Source organism: Engystomops pustulosus, chromosome 2, assembly GCF_040894005.1.
Source record: "Engystomops pustulosus chromosome 2, aEngPut4.maternal, whole genome shotgun sequence".
NCBI lineage: Eukaryota > Metazoa > Chordata > Amphibia > Anura > Leptodactylidae > Engystomops > Engystomops pustulosus.
This window is the reverse complement of record NC_092412.1, coordinates 240,199,686-240,227,106: the sequence shown is the minus strand read 5'-3', so window position 1 is coordinate 240,227,106 and position 27,421 is coordinate 240,199,686. Positions and strand designations below refer to the sequence as shown.

The window sequence follows — 27,421 nt, the reverse complement described above, 5'->3', positions numbered from 1 at the left end:
ACACAGTGATGTCATAGTACAGGGATAATACACACAGTGATGTCACAGTACAGGGATAATACACACAGTGATGTCACAGTACAGGGATAATACACACAGTGATGTCACAGGATAGGGATAAAACACACAGTGATGTCACAGCACACGGATAATACACACAGTGATGTCACAGTACAGATAATACACACAGTGATGTCACAGTACGGATAATACATACAGTGATGTCACAGTACAGGGGTAATACACACAGTGATGTCACAGTGCAGGGATAATACACACAGTGATGTCACAGTACATGGATAATACACACAGTGACGTCACAGTACAGGGATAATACACACAGTGATGTCACAGTACAGGGATAATACACACAGTGATGTCACAGTACAGAGATAATACACACAGTGATGTCACAGCACAGGGATAATACACACAGTGATGTCACAGTACAGATAATACACACAGTAATGTCACAGTACAGGGATAATACGCACAGTGATGTAACAGTACAGGGATAATATACACAGCGATGTCACAGTACAGGGATAATACATACAGTGATGTCACAGTACAGGGGTAATACACACAGTGATGTCACAGTACAGGGATAATACACACAGTGATGTCACAGTACAGGGATAATACACACCGCGATGTCACAGTACAGGGATAATACACACAGTGATGTCACAGTACAGGGATGATACACACAGTGATTTCACAGTACAGGGATAATACACACCGCGATGTCACAGTACAGGGATAATACACACAGTGATGTCACAGTACAGGGATGATACACACAGTGATTTCACAGTACAGGGATGATACACACAGTGATGTCACAGTGCAGGGATAATACAAATGAAAATGTGTCAAAAAAAGGTTATACAAAATTATTTAGTCCATGTGTAGATATGTGTAAAATTTAATGTTATGAATTCATAAGTAAAATTTGATTAAGTGATAGGGAATATGCAATGTTGTTGTTAATAAGTTTATTACATTGATGTATGATTTGGTACCTGATTTATTTCCCGGTCCTGGCAGTGAGGTCACAGTACAGAGATAATACACACAGTGATGTCACAGTACAGAGATAATACACACAGTGATGGCACAGTACAGGGATAATACACACAGTGATGGCACAGTACAGGGATAATACACACAGTGATGTCACAGTACAGAGATAATACACACAGTGTTGTCACAGTACAGAGATAATACACAGTGATGTCACAGTACAGGGATAATACATACAGTGATGTCACAGTACAGGGATAATACACACAGTGATGTCACAGTACAGGGATAATACACACAGTGATGTCACAGTACAGGGATAATACACACAGTGATGTTACAGTACAGGGATAATACACACAGTGATGTCACAGTACAGGGATAATACACACAGTGATGTTACAGTACAGGGATATTACACACAGTAGTGTCACAGTACAGGGATAATACACACAGTGAGATCACAGTACAGAGATAATACACACAGCGATGTCACAGTACAGGGATAATACACACAGTGATGTCACAGTACAGAGATAATACACACAGTGAGATCACAGTACAGAGATAATACACACAGCGATGTCACAGTACAGGGATAATACACACAGTGTTGTCACAGTACAGAGATAATACACAGTGATGTCACAGTACAGGGATAATACATACAGTGATGTCACAGTACAGGGATAATACACACAGTGATGTCACAGTACAGGGATAATACACATAGTGATGTCACAGTACAGGGATAATACACACAGTGGTGTCACAGTACAGGGATAATACACACAGTGATGTCACAGTACAGGGATAATACACACAGTGATGTCACAGTACAGGGATAATACACACAGTGATGTCACAGTACAGAGATAATACACAGTGATGTCACAGTACAGGGATAATACACACAGTGATGTCACAGTACAGGGATAATACACACAGTGATGTCACAGTGCAGGGATACACACAGTGCTGTCAAAGTTCATGAGTAGTACATGCAAAACATAGGAAATATAAATTTTATTTTTTTTATTAATGTAGTTTTTGTTTTGTATTTTTGTGTGCATTGGATTGTGTATGTGTGGTATATACTGTGGGGAATATTATTTCCTTTTGAGGGATTATTAAAGTGTTATACTATCCTACATAATGATGTCACAGTTCAGGGATAAGATGCGCAGTGATGTTACAGTATAGGGTTCATACACATAATGATGTCATTATAATACATACAATGATCTTATAGTACAGGGGTAATACACACAGTGATGTCACAGTACAGAGATAATACACACAGTGTTGTCACAGTACAGAGATAATAAACACAGTGATGTCACAGTACAGGGATAATACACACAGTGATGTCACAGTACAGGGGTAATACACACAGTGATGTCACAGTACAGGGGTAATACACACAGTGATGTCACAGTACAGGGATAATACACAGAGTGATGACACAGTACAGGCATACTACACACAGTGATGTCACAGTACAGGGATAATACACACAGTGATGTCACAGTACAGGGATAATACACACAGTGATGTCACAGTACAGGGATAATACACACAGTGATGTCACAGTACAGAGATATTACACACAGGGATGTCACAGTACAGGGATAATACACACAGTGATGTCACAGTACAGGGATAATACACACAGTGATGTCACAGTACAGGGATAATACACACAGTGTTGTCACAGTACAGAGATAATAAACACAGTGATGTCACAGTACAGGGGTAATACACACAGTGATGTCACAGTACAGGGATAATACACACAGTGATGTCACAGTACAGGGATAATACACACAGTGATGTCACAGTACAGAGATTATATAGTAAAAAAAAAACATGGCACTCTAAAATGATGCCAATTAGTTGGTCATTTATTGTAAAGGGAGTTGCAACAATCCAAACAATGCAACATTTCAGTCCATTTTGGACCTTCATCAGACACGGATTGCTGAGGTCAGCACGGCCAAAGATTAGATCATTCTTCTCTACTCTGAGTATAAAGTAAGCTTTTTACAGAGATGCATGGATGTAGAGCAGAGATCTCACAGCAGTGTGGGGACACTCACCTAGTGCAGCTACAATCCTGGAATATAACTGCATTTTAACAGTCCTGCTGCTACTAACAACCCACACAAAAGTATGGTTCACCGCAGGAACAATGACCCAGACTTTCTGCTGCTTTGTAGGGTACAACTAACAATAGACTCCCTTTAACATTTACAAATACATATGCAATTGATATGCAGTCAATTGAAATCTGGTTTTGAAACCTTGAATTTCTGATAATAACTTGTATTATTAGATTTGGACTCATAAAACCTTATTTAAAAGATTTCCTTTCCCAAAGTAACTCATATTTCATTTCTTCCTCCCGCAGATAGCGGCACATGAAGCTTTGTTTCTAAGACTCTCCCAGAGCCCGATACAATAAGGTTGACCAGAGGGTATTACTATTGATTTTGTGCCTTTGCCAGGCAAGAGGAATTAAAAATAATTTACGCTTTGTACAACCTGCAGCATTGTCGCTTTTATGTATATATAAAATTGACCAGAATTGATTGTCATAGCATTGAAATTAATAGAACGGCCTCATGACAAGTCCTGGGTAATTTCATTTCACCCTGAAGGATTTAGAGGAAATCTGCAGCGTTCTATCTACACATGGCGGGGAGGTCCTGCCGGCTGCAGGATGTTTGTAGGGCAAATATTGAATCTTTTATTCCACTTAATTAACCTTAAAATTAAATAATGACAGCGGAGCGGGACTCGTCAGTGTTACAATGATAGATCAACATTAACAATCAAACTAAGGTCGAAGGGTTAAAATTACTGTAGACGTCCCTGTGGAGAAGGAATATTTCAGCCAAAAAAAAAAAGGTTTCAACTTATTTTAAGGGCATAACACAATGACTTTAAAGGACACCTACCCTCAGATTTACTAATTGTAGATATCCCAAACTTACTTCCTCATTATGTCTGTCAGGGGACTGACAATAGATGATGTCACAGTATATCTCCTCCCCTCCGTGTACAATGACCTCTATATAGATAACACTGACCCATCATTACATCACTACTGACAATAGATGATGTCACAGCTTATCCCCTCCCCCTCCCTGTACAATGACCTCTATATAGATAACACTGACCCATCATTACATCACTACTGACAATAGATGATGTCACAGCTTATCTCCTCCTCCCTGTACAATGACCTCTATATAGATAACACTGACCCATCATTACATCACTACTGACAATAGATGATGTCACAGCTTATCTCCTCCTCCCTGTACAATGACTTCTATATAGATAACACTGACCCATCATTACATCACTACTGACAATAGATGATGTCACAGCTTATCTCCTCCCCCTCCCTGTACAATGTCCTCTATATAGATAACACTGACCCATCATTACATCACTACTGACAATAGATGACGTCACAACTTATCTCCTCCCCCTCCCTGTACAATGACCTCTATATAGATAACACTGACCCATCATTACATCATTACTGACAATAGATGATGTCACAGCTTATCTCCTCCCCCTCCCTGTACAATGACCTCTATATAGATAACACTGACCCATCATTACATCACTACTGACAATAGATGATGTCACAGCTTATCTCCTCCCCCTCCCTGTACAATGACCTCTATATAGATAACACTGACCCATCATTACATCACTACTGACAATAGGTGATGTCACAGCTTATCTCCTCCCCCTCCCTGTACAATGACCTCTCTATAGATAACACTGACCCATCATTACATCACTACTGACAATAGATGATGTCACAGTTAATCTCCTCCCCCTCTCTGTACAATGACCTCTATATAGATAACACTGACCCATCATTACATCACTACTGACAATAGATGATGTCACAGCTTATCTCCTCCCCCTCCCTGTACAATGACCTCTATATAGATAACACTGACCCATCATTACATCACTACTGACAATAGATGATGTCACAGCTTATCTCCTCCCCCTCCCTGTACAATGACCTCTATATAGATAACACTGACCCATCATTACATCACTACTGTCAATAGATGATGTCACAGCTTATCTCCTCCCCCTCCCTGTACAATGACCTCTCTATAGATAACACTGACCCATCATTACATCACTACTGACAATAGATGATGTCACAGTTAATCTCCTCCCCCTCTCTGTACAATGACCTCTATATAGATAACACTGACCCATCATTACATCACTACTGACAATAGATGATGTCACAGCTTATCTCCTCCCCCTCCCTGTACAATGACCTCTATATAGATAACACTGACCCATCATTACATCACTACTGACAATAGATGATGTCACAGCTTATCTCCTCCTCCTCCCTGTACAATGACCTCTATATAGATAACACTGACCCATCATTACATCACTACTGACAATAGATGATGTCACAGCTTATCTCCTCCCCCTCCCTGTACAATGACCTCTATATAGATAACACTGACCCATCATTACATCACTACTGACAATAGATGATGTCACAGCTTATCTCCTCCTCCTCCCTGTACAATGACCTCTATATAGATAACACTGACCCATCATTAAATCACTACTGACAATAGATGATGTCACAGCTTATCTCCTCCCCCTCCCTGTACAATGACCTCTATATAGATAACACTGACCCATCATTACATCACTACTGACAACAAAATAAGTGACATTATCTATTGTCAGTAGGATATACAATGTAAGTGTGGAGAGGGTTTAAATGTCCTTTGTGGTTAAAACCCCTTTAAACCTTCTGGAGTTTCTTGCAAATCACTGTAAAAATAAATTAAGTTGAAAGTTTCCTATTAAAAAACATGAAATACAGTGTTGAAAATTCTTTGTTAAGTAAACAAAGGCAACTCCCGCCGCAGGAGATGTTTTGTAGAACAGTCATTTACTGAACAAAGGCAATGAGTACATACTGTACTTTAATATCCAAGAAATAAGGGTCAAAGAAGAAAATATGAAAAAAGTGTTGTAATATAGCAATTGCTGCAGTATTTCATAGGTACTGCCATTTGGTTTATTATTGGGGCAGTAACTTCTGGGTTTCTGAAGTTCTAGAAATTGGCATCTCTTAAAGACTGAACTGAGTAATGAGCTGAGGTTCTCACAATATTATTGAGTACAATACACAATGGGGCACATTTACTAAGGGCTTTGCGCCACTTTTCTTTCACGTTCTTTTAGGTGTAAATGGCTTGCACAGGTATTTGAGAAGTGTCTGCGCCGCTATTGTGTCGGACGTCACCTTTTTGTGGAGCAGCTGCGCTTGTCTCCAAGAGACACAAATTAGGGAGCGTGCCGGTGCTCAGTTGGACCGAAAGCTGTATTTTACATGCAAAATCTGTTGCGCACCCTATGTTAATGGTGCACCACAAAGAAGTTGGTGAACTCGGTCGGGCCAGTTCACGGAAGCGACAGATTTCTGGCGCATGTTCTTCATGAATGTGTCACACCCACCATTATACACGGGCAGAGAACTTTTACTGCGGTTTCCCTCATTCTTAATAAATCTGCCCCAATATGTTTAGTTTGCCTTTTGTACATGCAGGGTGCGGTAGGACACTATGTACAATCTGCTCAGCCCCTTCTGGTCTATAACATGCTACCTGCAGATAGGACACTATGTACAATCTGCTCAGCTTCTCCTGTTCTATAGCATGCTGCCCACAGATAGGACACTATGTACAATCTGCTCAACTCCTCCTATTCTATAACATGCTGCCTGCAGATAGGACACTATGTACAATCTGCTCAACTCCTCCTATTCTATAACACACTGCCTGCACATAGGACACTATTTACAATCTGCTCAGCTCCTCCTGCTCTATAACATGCTGCCTGCAGATAGGACACTATGTACAATCCGCTCAGCTCCTCCTGCTCTATAACATGCTGCCTGCAGATAGGACACTATGTACAATCTGCTTAGCTCCTCCTGTTCTATAACCTGTTTCCTGCACATAGGACACTGTGTACAATCTGCTAAGCTCCTCCTGTCCTATAGCCTGCTGCCTGCAGATAGGACACTATGTACAAGCTGCTTAGCTCCTCCTGTTCTATAACATGCTGCCCGCAGATAGGACACTATGTACAATCTGCTCAGCTCCTCCTGCTCTATAACATATGCTGCCTGCAGATAGGACACTATGTACAATCTCTCAGCTCCTCCAGTTCTATAACCTGTTTCCTGCACATAGGACGCTATGTACAATCTGCTCAGCTCCTCCTGTCCTATAGCCTACTGCCTGCAGATAGGACACTATGTACAAGCTGCTTAGCTCCTCCTGTTTCCTGTAGATAGGACATTAAATACAACTTTGTATGTAGGTTCTCAACTTTAACAGAAATCTATTTTCATATAGTAGAACAATCCTAAAACAAACAATGAACATTACTAATCCATAGACTTGCCTTGAGATGGTAACACTGTAATTACCTGCAATTCTAGAAAATAGAAAACCGACAACTTGTAGAAATACAGAGCGACATGGAAACAATAATCAAAGAAACACAGGGAAGTCCTGCACTATATATCCAGACACAGGTACACAGGATCCTATTATATGAACAGAGGAGACAAAGGAGACTAAAGTCAGCTAAAAGAACAGAATGCAGCAAAGACAAGTAAACAGATAGCAAATGCCAAACAGAGGATCACATGAAAGAATCGAAGGAATAAAATCATTTCATTTCATATGTAATGTTGTGACTTAATGAAAGCAAACAATTTAATTTACATGTAAGTGTATCTTAAGGTAGAACTCCTACCGGGGGATATGTTACTCAAGCTATCACTGCATAAAGAACATTTGCATATCCAGCAGCGAGAAACTGAACATTGCATAAGTGACTCGCAGTCACGCGACATCTATACCATTTCATATGGAAAGGAGCATCTTCTGCTCCTCTTTGTTCTATTTTACTTCTGTACTTTCTAGGCTTCTTAAAGGGAACCTCATTTTCACTAACGACAGTTTGCGGAAGCCCATTACAGCTCCAGTGCAAAGATGCCTTTCAGCCTTCTCTAAGCATTTGCATTACAATATAATTGTCAGGTTCGCTGGAGAGAATGCTGGTACTTCTGGTTCTTCTGGTGGTGCTAGCAGCGTTCTCCAACCTCCAGCGCGTATCCGCGCAAACTCCTCCTCTCGTCCCGGGCAGCGGCTGCTAAGATCTCGCGCTGTCTAGGAGTTGTGTTCTGAACTGCTGAGACTTGTGGTACCTCTGCATGGTGCCTGCTATTGTGCTTGGTTATTATGCACCATGAGGGGTTAATTCTCAGTAGTTGTCCAGCTCCTATCAGGTTCTGGAGGTGGAGTTCTGGCTGCATAAATTGCAGCTTCACTAGTCACCTGTGCCAGTGTTTGAAATCCCTTCATCACTCGCTTGCTGCATTAGGTTGTATTGCTCAGTATCTGTATCTGTGTTGTTGTGACCTCGGCTCGTTTTTTGACATTGACTCTTTGCTTACTGATTTTGCTATTGACGTACCCTCTCGTTGTTACTCCGGCTAGTTTACTATTCTTTTGTGTTTTATGTTTGTCAGTCTGTTTGTGTTTCCCTTTCCACACTTATCCAGTGTATTTCGAGTCTTCAAGTAGTCGCCCCACGGTTTAGCGTGGGGGGGCTATAGGAAGGGACAGAGGTTGGGGCAAGCTCAGGGCACATTATCCCCTGTCTTCTGTGTTACCCAACCCGAACAGAAACACTGGCCCACACATAGGTCTGCATCCTGTATCCGACCTGCTACATTCTCCCCTCCCATGGAGCCTTTGTCAGCTGTGGTCGCTCAGGTCCAGACCCTAACTCAGCTTGTTCAGGATCTAACTGCCCGTCTCCAAATTCAGGAAACTATGCAGGTTCCACGGCAGACACCACCGCAGGATCCACTGCCACCTGCGCCAGAACCTAAGGTTCCCCTTCCTGCCTTGTTTTTTGGTGACCGTAAGATATTTTTTTCATTTCAGGAGGGCTGTAAACTTTATTTTTCTTTACGTCCTCGTTCTTCGGGCACAGAGACTCAAAGGGTGGGCGTGGTCATTTCCCTGTTGCGCGATGATCCGCAAAATTGGGCCTTTTCTCTCCCACCTGACTCTCCATCCCGTTCATCTCTTGACGCTTTTTTTTCTGCTTTAGGCCAGATTTATGACGAACCTGACCGCCGAGCACTTGCAGTTTCCCACTTTAGATCTCTGCATCAGGGAAGACGGACAGCAGAAGATTATTGTGCCCAGTTCAGACAGTATGTGACTGACTCGCAATGGAACGACTGTGCCTTGAAAGACCAGTTCATGTCCGGAATATCAGACCGAGTACAGGACTTAGTCCTAGCTCATGCCGAGCCTCAGACATTAGATGACGCTATGACTCTGGTCGTCCGAGTTGTTCATCGCCTAAGATCCAGGCGATCACCTCGGGTGTCCCCTGACTGTCAGCCAGCGGCCAGTCTGTCTCCAGGTAGTCCAGAATTGGAATCCATGGAGCTGGATAGTATCTCTTCTGCACCGCGGAAGCAACATCGAATAAGACGCCATCTTTGTTTCTACTGTGGAAGTCCTGATCATCAGATCAACTAGTGTTCCAAGAGGCAGCAGCAGGAAAACTTCCGCTCCAAAGCAGTAGTCGGGGGGACTGCTTAGGAGCTCAGGTACTCCCAATTGTGTCTAGAATGTATTTACCTTGTACGGTTAAGTTTCAGTCTGTTTCCTGCACTGGTCGTTGCCTTTTTGGATTCAGGTGCTGCATCTAATTTAATTGATTATAATTTTGTCTCTCAGTTTTGCATGTCATTGATTCCATTGTCCACTCCTATCCAGATGTCGGGTGCGGATTTGACCCCTCTACAGGCAGGGTTTGTAAGGTTCCGAACCCCCCAGATAAAGCTTATGGTAGGAGCTATGCATGAAGAATGGTGTTCTTTCCTAGTTATGGAAAATTTGTCTGAAAATGTCATTCTTGGTCTACCCTGGCTCCAGATCCATAATCCGGTAATTAATTGGGAAACTCTGGAGCTGGTTCATTGGGGTCCTCACTGTAAGGATCACCTGACCAGAGTTTCATTATTTACAGTAGTGGCGGAAGATCAGAGTCTTCCAGGTTTTCTCTCTGATTACTCAGATGTGTTTTCAAAACCCTTGTCCCAAGTCCTTCCTCCTCACAGGGAGTTTGATTGTAAAATTGACCTTCTTCCTGATGCTAGATTGTCAAAGGGTTGTATATATAACCTGTCAGTACCTGAACGGGAGGCACTGAAGAGTTATATTGATGAGAGTTTGGCAATCGGACATATCCGTCCTTCTGAGTCGCCCACTGGGGCCGGGTTCTTTTTTGTTCAGAAAAAAGATGGTGGTTTACGGCCGTGCATTGATTATGGAGAATTAAATAAGATAACGGTAAAAAACTCAGGTCCTCTCCCCTTGATCCCGGATCTCTTAAATCAGGTTTCTGGGGCCCAAGTTTTCTCTAAATTAGATCTCAGAGGGGCTTATAACCTGATTCGGATCCGAGAAGGGGGTGAGTGGAAGACCGCATTTAATACACCTTTGGGACATTTTGAATACCTGGTTATGCCCTTTGGTTTGAGTAATGCCCCAGCGGTTTTTCAAGGGTTTATGAACTCCATTTTTCATGATTACATCGGTGTGTTTATGGTGGTGTATCTGGACGAAATTTAGATTTTCTCTCCTGATATGGTTTCACACCAGCAACATCTCCGTCAAGTACTTACCAGGTTACGCAAAAACCATCTCTTCGCTAAACTGTGTTTTTTGTGTCCAGAAAGTTTCCTTCTTAGGTTATGTTGTTACTCCCTCTGATGTACAGATGGATCTGAGTAAGGTTCAGGCGCTCACGGACTGGGTTCGGCCTACCAATCTTAAGGCCTTACAACGTTTTTTAGGTTTCGCTAACTATTATCGGAACTTTATTAAGAACTTTTCCGTGAGCGCCAAACCTCTCACGGATTTAACCCATAAGGGTGCTGATCCGAGTAATTGGTCTCCTGCTGCTTGCTCTGCGTTTAAAACTCTAAAAGCGGCTTTCTCGTCAGCCCCAGTTTTGGTTCAACCTGACCTCTCTCAGCCATTAGTTGTAGAGGTAGATGCCTCCGAGGTTGGAGTAGGTGCAGTGTTGTCTCAGGGGTCCTCCACTCTCACCAGACTCAGACCCTGTGCATATTTCTCTAGAAAGTTTTCTTCTTGTGAGAGGAATTATGATATTGGTAATCGAGAGCTCCTTGCCATTAAGTGGGCATTTGAAGTCTGGCGACACTTTTTGGAGGGAGCTCTTCATCCGATAACTGTGCTCACGGATCATAAGAACTTAGTATATTTGGATACTGCTAAGCGCTTGAACTCGCGTCAGGCTAGGTGGGCCTTGTTTTTCTCTCGCTTTAATTTTGTGGTCACCTACCGACCGGGGTCAAAAAATGTGAAGGCTGATGCCTTGTCCCGTAGCTTCGGGACTCCTGAGCTTCCAGAGACTACGGACAGTAATATTTTGTCTCCAGGTGTTGTGTTGGCAGCTGTCTCCTCCCACCTCTCCTCTCAAATTTTAGCAGGACAAAGATCTGCACCTAAAGACCTTCCGGAAGGCAAATTATTTGTTCCTCTTTCTTGTCGTTTGAGAGTGTTGGAGGAGACGCATTGCTCGGGAATGCGGAGTACCTTGGATCTAAAGAGAAGTTACTGGTGGCCACACATGACTGATGATGTGCACGCATTTGTCCAAGCCTGTCAGGTCTGCGCGCGAGGAAAGACTCCCAGGAGACGTCCTGAGGGGCCTCTTCTTCCACTTCCAGTTCCCACCAGGCCATGGTCTAAAGTGTCTATGGATTTTGTCACTGATCTGCCAGCATCTCAAGGGTATACTGTGATTTGGGTGGTAGTGGACCGTTTCTCTAAGATGGGACACATTGAAGGTAACTTAAAAAAGTTACCTTCAGCTGAGGAGTTGGCTGAATTGTTTATACAGAATATTGTACGCCTCCATGATATACCAGATGATATTGTGTCAGATAGGGGCGTACAATTTGTTTCCAAATTTTGGCGAGCATTTTGTTCTAGACTGGAAGTGAATTTGTCATTCTCGTCGGCATTTCACCCTGAGACTAATGGTCAGTCCGAGAGAATGAATCAGGAGATGATTCAATATCTGCGACTCTTTGTCTCGGACAGTCAGGACCAGTGGGTGAAATTCCTTCCGTTGGCAGAATTTGCTATTAATAATCACTGTAATTCTTCCACTCAGGTTTCTCCCTTTTTCTGCAATGATGGTTTTCATCCTCGTTTCTCCTTTTCACCTGTGCCTGTCTCTAACATTCCTCGGGCGGAAGCTATTATGTTCAAGTTGCGCACGCTCTGGTCACAAGTTCAGCAAAATATTCAGAGGGCACAAAATTCTATGCTCCAACAGGCTCAGAAAAGGTGCACTAACTACGATACCTTTGTGGTGGGGGATAAAGTATGGTTATCCACAAAAAAACATAAATTGAAGGTCCCCTCTTTGAAGTTTGCGCCCAGGTTCGTTGGTCCTTTTGTTGTTACTCAAATTGTTAACCCGGTTTCCTTCAAGATTACTCGTCCAGCAGGGTGGCGGGTTCATAACACCTTCCATAAGAGTCTTCTGAAGCGGAATGTTGAGCCTGTTTTGCCTCTTCCCGACCCTCCTCCTCCATCTAGTGTGGAGGGGAATCTGGAGTTTGAGGTGGAAAAAGTCATGAATTCCAGATGGGTAGGTAACTCCCTGCAGTACCTGGTCCACTGAAAAGGTTTTGGTCCTGAGGATAGGTCTTGGGTTCCGGCTAGAGATGTTCATGCTCCGCTGTTACTTAGGTTACTTCATCAGGCCTATCCTCAGAAGCCATCTTTACGATCTAGGAGTCCGAAGGCCTGTCAGGTTCGCTGGAGAGAATGCTGGTACTTCTGGTTCTTCTGGTGATGCTAGCAGCGTTCTCCAACCTCCAGCATGTATCCGCGCAAACTCCTCCTCTCGTCCCGGGCAGCGGCTGCTAAGATCTTGCGCTGTCTAGGAGTTCTGAACTGTTCTGAACTGCTGAGACTTGTGGTACCTCTGCATGGTGCCTGCTATTGTGCTTGGTTATTCTGCACCATGAGGGGTTAATTCTCAGTAGTTGTCCAGCTCCTATCAGGTTCTGGAGGTGGAGTTCTGGCTGCATAAATTGCAGCCTCACTAGTCACCTGTGCCAGTGTTTGAAATCCCTTCATCACTCGCTCGCTGCATTAGGTTGTATTGCTCTGTATCTATATCTGTATCTGTATCTGTGTTGTTGTGATCTCGGCTAGTTTTTGACATTGACGTTTTGCCTTCTGACTTTGTTATTGACGTACCCTCTCGTTGTGACTCTGGCTAGTTTACCATTCTTTTGTGTTTTATGTTTGTCAGTCTGTTTGTGTTTCCCTTCCCATGCTTATCCAGTGTATTTCGAATCTTCAAGTAGTCGCCCCACGGTTTAGCGTGGGGGGGCTATAGGAAGGGACAGAGGTTGGGGCAAGCTCAGGGCACACTATCCCCTGTCTTCTGTGTTACCCAACCCTAACAATAATTGTGTGATATAACCTACCTGGCTTCCTGGCAGAATCCTCTGTGTAGTCCCAGGGGTTGGGCTTTGGTTTGGATGCATTGAAAAAAAAACATGTGACTTGTCTGTGCAGCTCACTCCTCGGTTCTCAGCCCCCACCTTTCTGCTTGTGTACAACTCCTCCTTTCCCCTACTGATGTCAGCTCACCAGGGCATGAGCTCTGTCTCTGTGTGAGTGAAGTGTTCCCTTATAGTGAAGAGCAGTTCAGTTTTGGGCAAATTCAACTTACTGTCACTGATCACGGGTGTTAACCGATTAAACACCTCGGGCAAAGCAACTGATAGAGTCCCAGCCATGAATATGTGCTGCCATTATGAAGGGGCGGGGCATAGTCTCTTTCCAAGACGTCATGAACTTTGGAGGTGGCATTCAAAGACTTGGGGTTGGTGTTAGAAGAAAAGGGGGAGGAGTGGAACCCAGATCTGAACTTCTTACTACTGGTCAGCTCAACACTAGTCCATTACTTAATATTAAATGTCTATTCTAATTAGAACCCTGTTTCATTAATATCAAGGGAATTTTGTCAGCAAAAGCATTTACCATATTTATAGGACTATAAGACCTTACTAAAATAGCCTCTCCAGAATTAGTCATCCAAAAAAAGAAAACAATATATTTGACACCAAGTAAAGATTTCCTGTTTGTCACACACAAGAACCGCACACTAACCTCTGCCACACACATTCCCCCCAAAAAACTCAGCTCTATTACACACATTCAGATGAACACCTTCAGCTTTGACATAAACAAACAGAGTGTCGGACTGACCCACTAGAGTACAAGGGGATCCTCCGGTGGGCCCTTGCTCAACCCAGTAGTGAACCCCAAAGGTCCAAGGCAGCTAGGGTAGGATTAACTTTTCCTGGTGGGCCAGAAACCCCAGACCAACACAAACCTACCTCTTCTTCATACCCAGTCACAGATGTAACTTATTCCTATGCATAATTGGCAACAATGAAAGAGTTACAAGAACTTTCAGTGATGCAGAAAGAATGTGATCACATGCTTCTGACATCACTCTAGGTCCTGCATGTCGGGATGGACAGGGGAGGCAGAGAAAGCTGTGCAGAGGCTCTGCTATCTCACAGATCGGGACTGTCAGGCTATAGAGGGTTGTGGATCCTCTGGACAACTGCAGACGATGACTCAAGCTACTACCTGGGACCGTGGTACCCGGTTTTCACCAGAGGGTCAGCAACAGGAGGTCCAAGCAGAGGGGTACGGGAACACAGCATACAGGACAGCAGTACGGAGGAACACTGGTACACAGGAACTCAGGTATGCAAGAGACACAGAAACGCAGGAGACACAAGAACGCAGGTAAATCACAGAAGAGAACCTCTTACTGCTTAAGCCCTTAAATCCAGTCAGCGCATGGTCCAGGATTCAAGTACCAACCATGGTCGTATGTCTCTGGCCTTACTGTGGTGGAAACAGGAAGCATTGTCAAGTTAAGAACACAAGCAGTCACTGGAAGTGGTGAAAAGTGCTTGTTAAGGGACATCCATAGTAGGGCTCTTTAAACCCTTCTCACATTAATTATAATCCTCGTAAAGTCATGGATCTCTGTTAATCAGTGGAAATACTTTGCATTCTCAAAATGTGTTCACAAACTTGCAAGTGGAGAAAATATGACCAGCATGCCCACGTTCCCTAATGTATGTGCCGTTCCTTTTGGATATTCCACCCGCTGCCCCACTGTTATGAATAGAAGCGATGACTTCCCTTCCAGCAAAGACTTAGCTTCAAAAGTACAAGTAATGACATGGGAATGTGTAATATCATTACATTGTACATGGCAGCAATGTATAATCAGGCTCCAGAGATATAACTGCCTATGGCACAACATACTCCAAATAGAAAAATTGCCATGCTTTTTAATGTAAAAAATGTGAAATTCTAGAGGAAAAAAACTTGGTATAAAATAGGGATTAAACCAACTTCTAATGGAAAAAGTACTGAAATGATAATTTTTTAAATCATTTGATGCAATATATTGATGAGAATTTTTTACAAAAACTCCTAAAAATTTACCTGTTAAGGTTTGAGTTGCAACTGAGACGGTTACACACAATGGAGTCACTTTTATTTTGGCCCATAGAGACCTACTGAAAATAATGAATTCCGGCTATTGTAGAGCCACAGGTAATAAAGCTTTTGGGACTTTCCTTCAAAAACATTGATTATTGGTGAACCAATGATGGGGGCTGTCCCAGGTGGATCTACATTATTAAAAGGCATTTCCAAAGTAGACAAACTCTGTAATGGAACATATTAGCGGGGGATGTCATTAGGATTTTTACCGTAGACAAAATTGAATATGCTGCACAAGTCATCCATCTATATACTCAGGGAAGGTTATCAGTCCTGAGTACATCACATCTAGCCCAACCGTTCAACAAGCTGTATATGTATCAATAGGATGACATTTTCATGAGAAGTTTTTTTTCTGGGCTATTAAGGGCTATTTTTTTTGTGTGATGAACTGTACACATGTTTCGGGAGGCGCATGGAGTGAGATATAGTTGTCCACACAACCTTCAGTATGGCACAACAACATGTACCCTGAATGGCTAAAAGTCCCCTTTCACTAGTCTCCACACAGGGTGTTTACCTCAAATATACTTTGGTCTACCTTAGAGGGCACTGTCTCACTTTATCTTTTCCTACTAGTTCCAGAATGTGACAGTAATGCCCCACGCCGGCCCACTCCTGGCAGGCCATGCCCTCTGCTCAGCAGGCCATGCCCCCCACCCCCCCTCACGACCGTTCACGCCCTACTGGCGATGAGCTAGCATTTGCAATTATTTAAGGGCCTCTGCACCACTGACCTGGCACAGAGGTCTTGATAAATGCCCCATAGAGTTAGATATTATGTCTCCTTAGGCAATCGATTGTTTCTGCTCCTGAGTGGTGATGTTCTATACTCAACTGCACTAATGCCTCTGCAATAAGAACAATCATGCAAGTGACTGTGGACAACGCCTTTAACTCTTCACTCAGTGTTCTGGATACTCTTTATATGGCAGTGTAGAGGTAAAGATCCTGTAGAATGTGGGATGTACAAGAGGCCATCCCCTGGACCCAAAAGTATTGTTTCTGCAGGATGAAGCATCGGTGCTCCCAAGTGTTGGAGACTCTTGGGAATGAAGCCTCTGCTCTTTTTAATATAAATTACATCATAAGTACAGATAGACATCAAATTCTGTCACTGCCCCTGTTCTGTTTCTGTAAGGTCTAGCGATTTTCTTTGTCCTGCTCTATTCCCCCGAAGAGTCCATCAATGTGTCAGCACAGGGAACTAGTATCGGAGAGGGAACTGGCTTAATCCAATGCATTTTTATGTTGTTCTGCTACCGCATCAGATCTTCTCTTATAGCCCACAGCTGTATTGACAAAGTTGTTAGTTGCTTTGGAAACTGTCAACACAATTGCTGTAACCCTAGGATTATAGCCGAACTTCTCTAATGCGGCAAAAGTTACTTTCTCCAACTTTACATAACTGTATAAAGCATGAGCTAAAGGCTTTATTACCAAAATAACAGTTCCCGGAGCACTTTATAGTCATTGTGGAGGAGGTAACAAGAGCATTAACCTTGCTCACCTTTATATAAAGACCTTGATATACCTTGATATACAGACTGTAAAAATTGTAATACACAATAGAATTTGATGTTGTTTGATGTTAACGCTGCCTCACAGGTCACACCGGATATACAAAGAAACTCCTGCTAAGCATAGAATTGTTTTATAACCGGAACCAGGTGCAGACTAGCGCTAAAGTGCCGACCGGGCTACTACATGCACACTTGGTGAAGAGGTGGCGCAAGGGGTGGAAAGGCTACTTTGCTTGGACTTGCATCGGGAATTGTAACTCTTCCAAAGCTTAATACCCCTTCCCCCTTTTCTTTAATCTTTAGAAGTCGCTATACATTTACATAATAACGCTATACTATACATTTACATAAACTTCAGTAAAGGTTTTGGCCCAAGTTTCCCTTTAGGACAGAGTACAAGATAAATTGCTAATTGTGGAGACTTACTTTAGGTAACCTCATCAATAATGAAAATGCGACCCATTTCCCTGGAAGAATGAACCAGTTGGCCATGCATGCCCCCTGTTACAATATTTATGTCAGGTTCGCGGTAGTGGATCCTCTGAACCACCGCAGATGATGAGACAAGCCAATACCTGGGACCGGAATCTAAGGGCACCCAGTCTCTACCAGAGCCCACCGAAAAGCAGGTTGTTCCAAAGGTGGGACTTGTTCAAAGTGGCAGCCAAGATCGAGGTACAGGAACGGCAGCCAATCTTGTAGTCGGGGACAGGCAGGAGGTCAGGACGGGCAGCACGGGATCAGAGTCGGGGGCGTAGCAATAGGTCAAGACAGGCACCAGAGGAGCAGAGGAATGGAATCGGGGTCACAACGGGAAATTACAATAACAGCGCAGGGCATGAGGCAAAGCTTTCTCTATGGCACAAGCCAAGAAGATCCGGCAGGGTGTGATGGGAGAGGAAAGTTTAAATAACCTTGTGGAAAATGGCCCGCAGACGGGAATCCAGAGCGGGTACAGGTGAGCCTGCGACCTGCAATATGGGTTGCAGGAGCACCCATGACCATTTATCTGCAGTCAAAACCTGTAAATTCTTGACATATTGTTTCCTCTACTGTAGATAAGGCATAACATTAAATCTTGAGATAACTCTTTAAAGGACTTTAGGACACTATATCCAAATGGTGGCCATATTATAGCAAAAAAAATGCACAACCTATACCAAAATCATGTCTTTAATAAAGTTGCTCATCCCGCATCACATATTTGGTCAAGAGGAAAGTTGGGGCTCATCTGTCAATCAAATCCTAAATAATAAAATCATCTGAATCAAGAGTGAACTAGAACAAGAGAACAACAAGCTGAAGTTTAGATTATCATGGAGATATTCAGTAACCATGGGAAGGATAATGGATGGCCTGGCCAACCATTGGAATGAGGATGTGTCAGCAACACAATGGAGATGTCGATGAGAGTTACACGACTCATGTGATGTTTTGGTGATTTAATGCTATGGTGTTTGTATTATTATAGTCATTTATAACATATCCCATTTCCTGCATTGTCAACATGAATAGCCTTGTCTCCTGTATACGGTATAATCATCTCTAATGAGGCAAGGAGAGAAGCTGTGCATAGACTGTGATTTATTAATCATATCAATTTCAACCGAGTGATCAATAAGTTGATTAATTTTTTGCCACTACCAGTCATGAAATATGCAATAAGTTGTAAACAGTTTTATCTAATTGCATCAATTATTTACAGCAAATGATTTAGTAGCCAAGATATCTGATGGAGACAGCATGGGATGGAAGAAATCTTAAAATATTTTTAACGTAATGACATCATGATCCGAAGGTCCTGATTATTTTGTTACAGCAGAAACTGGACAATAAAGAAAGGAAACAACAAACAGATTGGGGGCTTTGATTGTTGGCGTTGGCATAGATTTTCGATGGCAGCGAAAACAGAGAAGTCTTACTTGGCTAAGTTGAAGCACAGATGACGGGACTAATGCTTAATCTTCTGACAAAGTCAAAAACCTTTCATCTTTTCATAATATGCTGAAGTTTTATTTCTCAGCAGAACCTATTTGGTAGTGCATGTATTTTTGATTAACTTATATTAACTTTAACTTTAATAGATTTTTTTTTTTAAATAATTTTGAGCTGTTCCCAAGCGAGAGGGATAACTGAGCAGTGAGGGAATAGATGAGGCTGAAGGAGGGGGATGGCTGATAAAGGGAAACCAATTTTTGTAAATTTGGCTGTGTGAGGGCTTATTTTTTGTGAAAAGGTCTGCAGATTTTATTTGTACACACTGGGGCAGTGGTGGCATACTGGTGGCACTCAGAGCCCTTTCTGTGGGCCCCTAGGCCATCACCACAGCACAAATTTTATCAAATAGGAAATAATCTTCCTGTAGTCACAGCAGATATGCTGCTCTTAGAGCTATTTTAAAGCAACACATCCTAGGCCATTTGAGCCTGCAGGAAGAGTTTGAAGGTGTATATAGAGCTTGATGATCATTGGGGGTCCTCCTGTTGGCCCCACTTTTCTTCCAGTGCAAAGAGTCCCTGGAAAGAAGCTACAATGATGATAAGAATTTGTCCTCATAGTTTTAACCATATTGATAGTCTCAGAGGCCAATACGATTGAAGGTTGTGGAAGAGCATGTAGCAATAAGTCACTGCTTAAATTGCCACTGTCATGGCCTCGCCTTGGTGCGATGCAGCAACTCCCCAGCCCGGACACACCTCTCCAATGCTCCTGCTTCCCGACGGCTTTCCTCGCCTTAAAAGGCCAGCGTCCTCCTGATTGGAGCTCGTTAATCAGGCCTCACCCTTATAATCCGGGACCTCCCTTCCTGCCTTGACGGATCTTCAGTCCGGGATTGCTTCTGCTTTGTTCCTGTAAGTGAAAGCCCTTTCATCTGTTCCCTGAGGAACTTCCATGGCTTCCATACCAAGTTCCCTAAGCTGTTCCAGAAAAGGCATGAGATAGTTCTCCAGCATTCCTAGACGTTCCTGTGTCCTGTGTCTCCAGCGTTCCCAGATGCTCCTATGTCCTGTGTCTCCAGCGTTCCCAGATGGTCCTGTGTCTCCAGCATACTCCTGCTGTCACCCCAGGTTCGTAGTGTGTCCTACATCCCCCTGCTTTCCCTGGCTGCCACCGTGGGTCTAGTCACACCCGTGGAACGACCTGGTAAAGATCAGGTGCCACCGGTCTTGGGTATCGGCTAGTACCATCATCATCTCCGGTGGTGGTCCAGAGGGTCCACTAGTCCACAGACCCCTCCCTCCAGACTCTTCCCAAAGAGACTTTAGTTCTGTTGTCTGTGGAACGTTAGAGCCACGTTAACAATAAAAAAGTTGGTTTTGGTTTTAGTTTGGGCACTTGGTTTTTAAAAGGTTTGTCGTCAATGATCTAATGATTCATAAAGTTTTTGATTACAATTAATATCATTTTTTTGTGTGATGGGTAATTGAAAATGTAAATTTGTTTTTCCTTTTTTAAACTTTTTTGTTGTACAGGATAAATACTATTATAGTTTTTTAGCCTGGGTTGGTACAGATGTGCAGATGCAAAATGTGTGTGATTTTACTCTTTATTACATTTTTTTTTATATCGCTTTCTCCCACAATGGGACAATAGTATGAGATTTTTTGATCTTATATAATGCACTGAACTACTTACTGTATGTAGTGCAGTGGGGCACATGTATCATAGGTTTGTCTCTCTGCGGTGAATTTTAGAGACATTTGGCGCCAGGTTTTTGCACTTTATGTATAATCCTGCCTTTGTACTTGTGATACATGTTCAGTTTTTCCTATCCTGGCAGGCTCAAATTTTGAGACTATGCGGCTCATTTACTAAAGGTCCGTGGACCACATTTTCATCGGGTATTTCCGTGTTGCTTTGCATTGAACAGGGTTTTTTGGCGCACGCAACCAGTTTGGCGGTTTTTTGGGGGCGTGGCCGTCGGACAACCCAACGGATTCAGACTAGGCACAGGATTTAAAATTCAAATTGTGTCGCAAGACATGCACTTACAAGCACCGGGAAGAAGAAGGTGAACTCTGGCGGACTTCAGCGGGGAAGCGGCAGATGCAGGAAATCGGGCGCACAAGCTATGTGAATAGCACCGGACTTCATCTTCGCCGGACAAGACCGGGTAAGTAAATTTGCCCCTATTTGTTGCATATGTCTCAAATCCACATGGACACAAGCCACGTGAGGGGGTTATATACAGGAGTGGACACTACTGTTAATTTGGGATTTAACATGTTGCATTTTTATTGCATTTTGAAACCTATGACAAGAGCTGAGGTTTGTAAACGCAAATGTTAACAGTAATGAAATTAGGCAAATCAACTCTCCTCAGGTGTGGTAATTAGTTTCAAAATGCATTAAAAACGCAAGTAAACCGCTATGTGTGACCTCACCCTTAGAAGTAACCAATAAAAAAAATGCAAAAATTTAAGAATTTTGCCAAAAGAGGTTACTGTGCAAAATGGTAAACAGTTAAAGCTTTAAATGCAGAAAGTAAATCTCAATACAATAGTTACATTCTCCAAAGTATAATAGTCTGCCTGAAGAAAATAATGTTTAAAAACCACTTTATTAGTTAAATTTAAAAACGGGGCCCAATATACCCAAATAATTAAAAAAAACAGGCTTATTGTGTATCCTAGCCGTATCGTGTGAACGATAGAGTTAAGACGATCCTATGTAGCTCAAGTTTACACAATACTAAATAGGGTGAAAAAGCTGAGTGTTAACTCCTAAAGCACATCAAGCACCACACCAAACTTAGTTATCATTGACTGAACAGCATTTACATTGTAAACAGTCACACAATACTCCTATCCTTCCTGCCTGACGTGTTTCTACATGGACTGTTTTCTTTCTCTCATCAGAGGCTGTCAAAGTACATGTTAGGCTGATACATTAGTTCAAACACAGACTGTTGGCTTGTAACATTGGTAAGCCGAACTGTCTGTGTCTGCCATACCGGCACTGTAGCGGCCGTAAGCGAAATGACGGCTATTTCAAGATAAAGCCCCACCCCATCAGGGCGGTGCTGCAGCGCTCGCCGCCAATCCAGGTTCAGAGTCCAAGCATGACGTGCGTCGGAGGCTCGCTTCCCGCAGTCAATGAGAGAAACCGCCTACTGGTCAGGGTAAACAAGATAAATCGCAGCATCGGTGTTGTTGTAAAGGGATCTGATTGCGTTCCAAAAAAACAGGTAAGTATAAGAGACAGCCGGTATCTACAATCTAGGGATGATTGCATGGACAACGAAGAAGCACTCCATTTGGACACTGAGTCGTGTAAAAACTGTGCGATGTAAAGATATTCTTCAGTATAAGCAGTAATATGGGGTAAATTATAAAAAGCAAGCGAAGTTTACAGAGTCATTTGGTTTTTCAGTATCCATCACCTAGATCCATCTTGCCTCCCGCTGTGTGACTATTTTATCAAAATCGCCACCTCTGCAAGGAGGTCTAACCAAATCAATGCCTTGGAACTTGATTAACATATTGGGGGTCATTTACTAAGGGCCCGATTCGCGTTTTCCCGACGTGTTATCCGAATAATTCCGATTTGCTCCGATTTCCCCTGAATTGCCCCAGGATTTTGGCGCACGGGATCGGTTTGTTGCGCATTGGCGCTGGCATGCACGCAACGGAAATCGGGGGGCGTGGCCAAACGAAAACCCGACGGATTCGTAAAAACCGCCGCATTTTTTTAAAAAAATCTGTCGCGGAGCTTGCACTTACCTTCACTCAGCCCGGCACGATGAACTCCAGCGCGTTCCGATGCTTTTCAGCACAGCAGCGCCACCTGGTGGACGTCAGAGGAACTACCTTAATGAATCCCGTCCGGACCCGAATCCAGCGCAGAGAACGCGCCGCTGGATCGCGAATGGACCAGGTAAGTAAATCTGCCCCAATGTCTCCTTGATGTACCTCCCATACATGACGAGATATAGGAGTCTCATTACCATTTTTCACATCTCTGACATGTTCCAGGATTCGAACACGAAATTCCCCAATCGTTTTGCCGACATATTGAAGTCCACACTTATAGGTCAGCAAGTACACCACCCCGCTAGTGTAAGTCTTGTCCTGTTTAATCGACTTACAAGCTTTGCATGAACCACATTTAAAAGTGCCATTGGGTGGATTAGGCAACCAGGTCGTCTTGGTCAATGGTTCAAGGTGGCTGTCGACCAATTTGTCCCTCAGATTTAGGCCACTTCTATAGGTGATAGTAGGTCCATCACCAACCATTCCTCCTATGTCTGGATCCATTTGGAGGAGCTTCCAAAAATTGGAAAGGATCTGTCTCACCTCATGATGCCTTGAATCATAGATACCAACAATGTGAATTGGGCAGGTGTCTGTGTCCCTTATACGAGGAGAGAGAAGTGTCTCTCTTTGCCTCTTCAGGGCATCATGATGGGCTTCCCTAAGAACATTTGTCGGGTAACCTCTTTTTAGGAATCTGATTTTTAGGTCAGCTGCAGCTAAACAGTTAAAAACAGTTTTAAACAGTTAAAGCACATGAAATAATTCCAATTTACATGTTAAAATTGGGTCCATGAAAGCTAAAAAACATCCTTTGCATCTGCCCTGGACGAGGTGCAGAATTGCGCCTAAAATGCTGTGAAATGGTGCAAAATTGGCGCAAAATGTCACAAGGAACATCTGGAAAACATTGATACATTAGGCACACTGCATAAAGATGCAGACAAGGTGTAATTGAAACAGAACAGAGTTAAAAGTCGCAAAAAGGGCGCAAAAACGGCAAAAGTCGCTAAAATTTGAAAATTTGCCTAGCTGAAACTATGATACATGTGCCCCAGTGTGTTATATATTTTCTCTAACAAGCAGCGCATCAACCTGTGTTTCCCGCTGAGCCCGAATTATGAACTCAAAGTTTTGAATGAAGTTTGTGTTCAGGGACTCTGTGGCTCTGGTCCGCTCAACCCTAATTATAGGCCATGGTCTCTTGACTCACACTACTATGATTCTCTAGGCACTAAAGCTGCTGCTACTCAATAAGGTCCAAAAAGCCAGATAATAAATCCATTTATTCGTTATAGAAAAATAGCAAAAGTGCTTCTGCACACAACTCAGACTAAGTATAATCTAATTACAATGCATTAGAGAATCAATTTTTAGGCCACCAAGAGATCAGCCCCATCACCATGAGTGTTATGGCAAATTCAACTAATATCATAATATTATCAGAAGATAATAACCATTTTAGTACTTTTACAACCCTCTGCTTGGGTACTCTATATTAAGTGGTTAATGGTTGAATCTGGACCTGACCTTTAAAACATACCCTGTGTAGTTACAGAAAATAGACCTTTATATACCATAATGGGTAGGGTTTGGTGAAAGTCTGTAAAAATCAATGTGCATGGATGACTATTAGACTGTCTAGTAATTGCGAGTGTGGACATTGGAAATAATACCCTTATATTAAATAATTGGATATTATTTTTAAATCTATTTAACCTTTAAAATTAGGTTTGTTCAACATATAAGTGATTGGAGCTCTTAAGAGATATTCCTTAGAAATGACATTTTCCCATTTTCTCGATTCACCAGTCGTATATATTTTATCAGGAAATTTTAAATTCCTACGTAATAAATTCAAATCTTTACTGCAAAATGCTAACAAGACGGCAACTGACGACACAACCTGAAGATGGCCACGCATGGACATATCTAAGATGCACATTTTGTAATAGCATATACCCAAGTAATGTCTATTTTATAGACACTGTCACTCAGGCATCTCATTGAAACGAAAAAAAAACTAACGTGGACAATTTATCAAACATATGATAGAGGCCACGCCCCCCGATACCGGTGGATGTTTCCGATGGGTGGAAGTGCTGTTAGGCAAAAGTATGTCAGGCCTGACTTGGCGTAGTTTTGCGTAAAAAAGCGTTTGAAGGCTTTTAGTGCGCAGGCAAAGGGCAGGAAAACCCCATGCTGGGCCACTGAACCGGCGGATGTGTCCCTTAACGACCCCCTCCACATCGACATGGTGTGGAGGTGGCATAATCAGAAAATAATTGCAAAGTCTTGCAGTGCACAAGAAATTGTGATAATTTCAGTAATTTGGCACCAGAAAACTGGCATTGAAGCACTGATAGATGCCCCACAAAATGTGTATGAACAAGTGAACATGGAGAAAGTCAGTCACATACATCCACTAGATAGAACGGAAGAGGGAGGTTGCCTCATGTAATATGTTTTATAGACAGTTAGTCTAAATGTACTTGAGTCTGAGAAGACTAAGACACTGATAATTTTTAGAAAAACCTAAAGTCTAAGCTATAATTTACAACATTCCCTAAAAAATATGTTGGGTACAAGTGACCATATCCAAACCCGGTTATGTCCTACCTGCCCATTTTTCAGAAAACATGCATAAGAGGGTGTAGATGAAAATAAATGACTCATAAACTAATGTTTGCAGCTAATGGTTATCTAAGCAAATGTACAAAGCAATTGGTTAGTTTGAGAATTTGAAAATTAATGGGTCATTTTCATTATACATCTGACACTTGCTTTTAAAGTAGGAGCTGCCACCGATTGCAGCAGTTCACGTGTTAGGTGCCAAAGGTCAACCATCACACCTAGCACTGCCAGGTGGCTGCATATGGGAACTACCATTTTTAAATGCCAATTAGCGCCTCCCTTGACTCCATCACAGGGTGCCGATCAGTTGTCAAGGCAGATAGGAGGCTGTTTGAGGCACCCATAGCTGGCACCCACCTTTCTGTATCATACTACTTTTAGAGTGTACAGTTGCATTTCAATATATTGTATAAGCGATCAGGCTCACAAGGGATCAAGTATAGTAGGAGGCCTGACTTAAAAGTGTAAAAAAGTAAACAGTTTTTAAAAAATAGTTCTGAGACTATCCTTTTGTATCTGCAATTTTGTGTCTCGTATGCCATCTCTGTTGTGCCCAAAATTGCTTGTTATTCTTTTGTATTATTTGTTTGTCAATTTTGGTTTATGCCCTTACTTTGGCATGGGAAGGGAACGTCGTCACTTTGTCATGGAAAGGGAACATCGTCCAGATACTGGCCACTAGTTAGGGTGGATCCAGTAAGAAGGCGAGTGACAGTTTGGTGGGCTCAGTTTAACGCTCCCTCTCCTGTCTGTGCTTTTTGAGTCCAGAGTACAAATGGTAAAGGCGTGAGTAGGTTTTACAGCAGATTTACCTTTTCTTAACAGTCAAAAACATTACTTATTACATAGTATATATTTTTTTTTATCAACAATATTATGGACTGTATGGTTAGATAAAATGTGTATTATTTATATACCAGACCAGAATAAAAGCATTAAAAAACTCTTTTCCTAGGCAACAGAAGTAGCTTAGAACAGATATATGAACTTGGAACAGAACTACTGTATGCAAACAATAGTTAGAAGACAAAAAAATACAGTCGAAACAAAATAAATCCATCATTTACCTCGCTTTCTACTTTAATCCTTCTCACACTTTCCGAAAAACGTCTCCAGTGTCCCAAATCTTTGTCATTACTTCACTATTTCTACAACTCCTCTATACCGTTGAGATATTAAGGAGAACTGTTTGACCTTTATAAACGCCACGTTGCATGAAAGAGTAGAAGGTTGTATGGCGAGAGCCAATGCCTGACTACAAATCCACTTGTATAGAAATCGATAATAAGAGAAGCGGAGAGGAATACCATAGGAATTAGGTGGACTGCTCAGCCCGTTAAGCTTTCTTAAATGTAGTCAAAGCTATATACTTTTCTTTTTATAGGATTACAAAGGATTTCAGTAGGGTTTTTTTTCTCCTCTCCACTCTCCTACAGGTTGATAAATCTAGGACATGGAGACTTTTGTTTTTTTGTTGTGTGGTTGTCATGGTATCAAGAACACTTAGCAACAAAAAGAGCCATTTAAAGCAATAATTCCAATCCACGTTCCTCATATTTCACAGGGGTATTTGAATGTAAATCAATAGAATGTCGTCGCATAAGTTCCCCATATTAACAGTTTATAAAACCGCTCTTCATACATCCAAACTCGAAATTGATTTTGCACTAATTACCTTTTATGCTGCTGGTATTTTATTACCTTTTATGTTTTA

General features: G+C 42.4%; 1 long non-coding RNA gene across 1 annotated transcript in view; it reads right to left on the bottom strand.

Annotated features, from left to right (window-relative positions):
* The window catches only part of LOC140116778 (uncharacterized), a 66,693-nt gene extending 39,561 nt beyond the window's left edge, over nt 1-27,132 (bottom strand). The window contains exon 1 of the long non-coding RNA XR_011852956.1: nt 26,775-27,132. This is a non-coding gene — a long non-coding RNA (uncharacterized lncRNA). The remainder of the gene's footprint in view (nt 1-26,774) is intronic.
* Between the last annotated feature and the right edge of the window lie 289 nt (nt 27,133-27,421).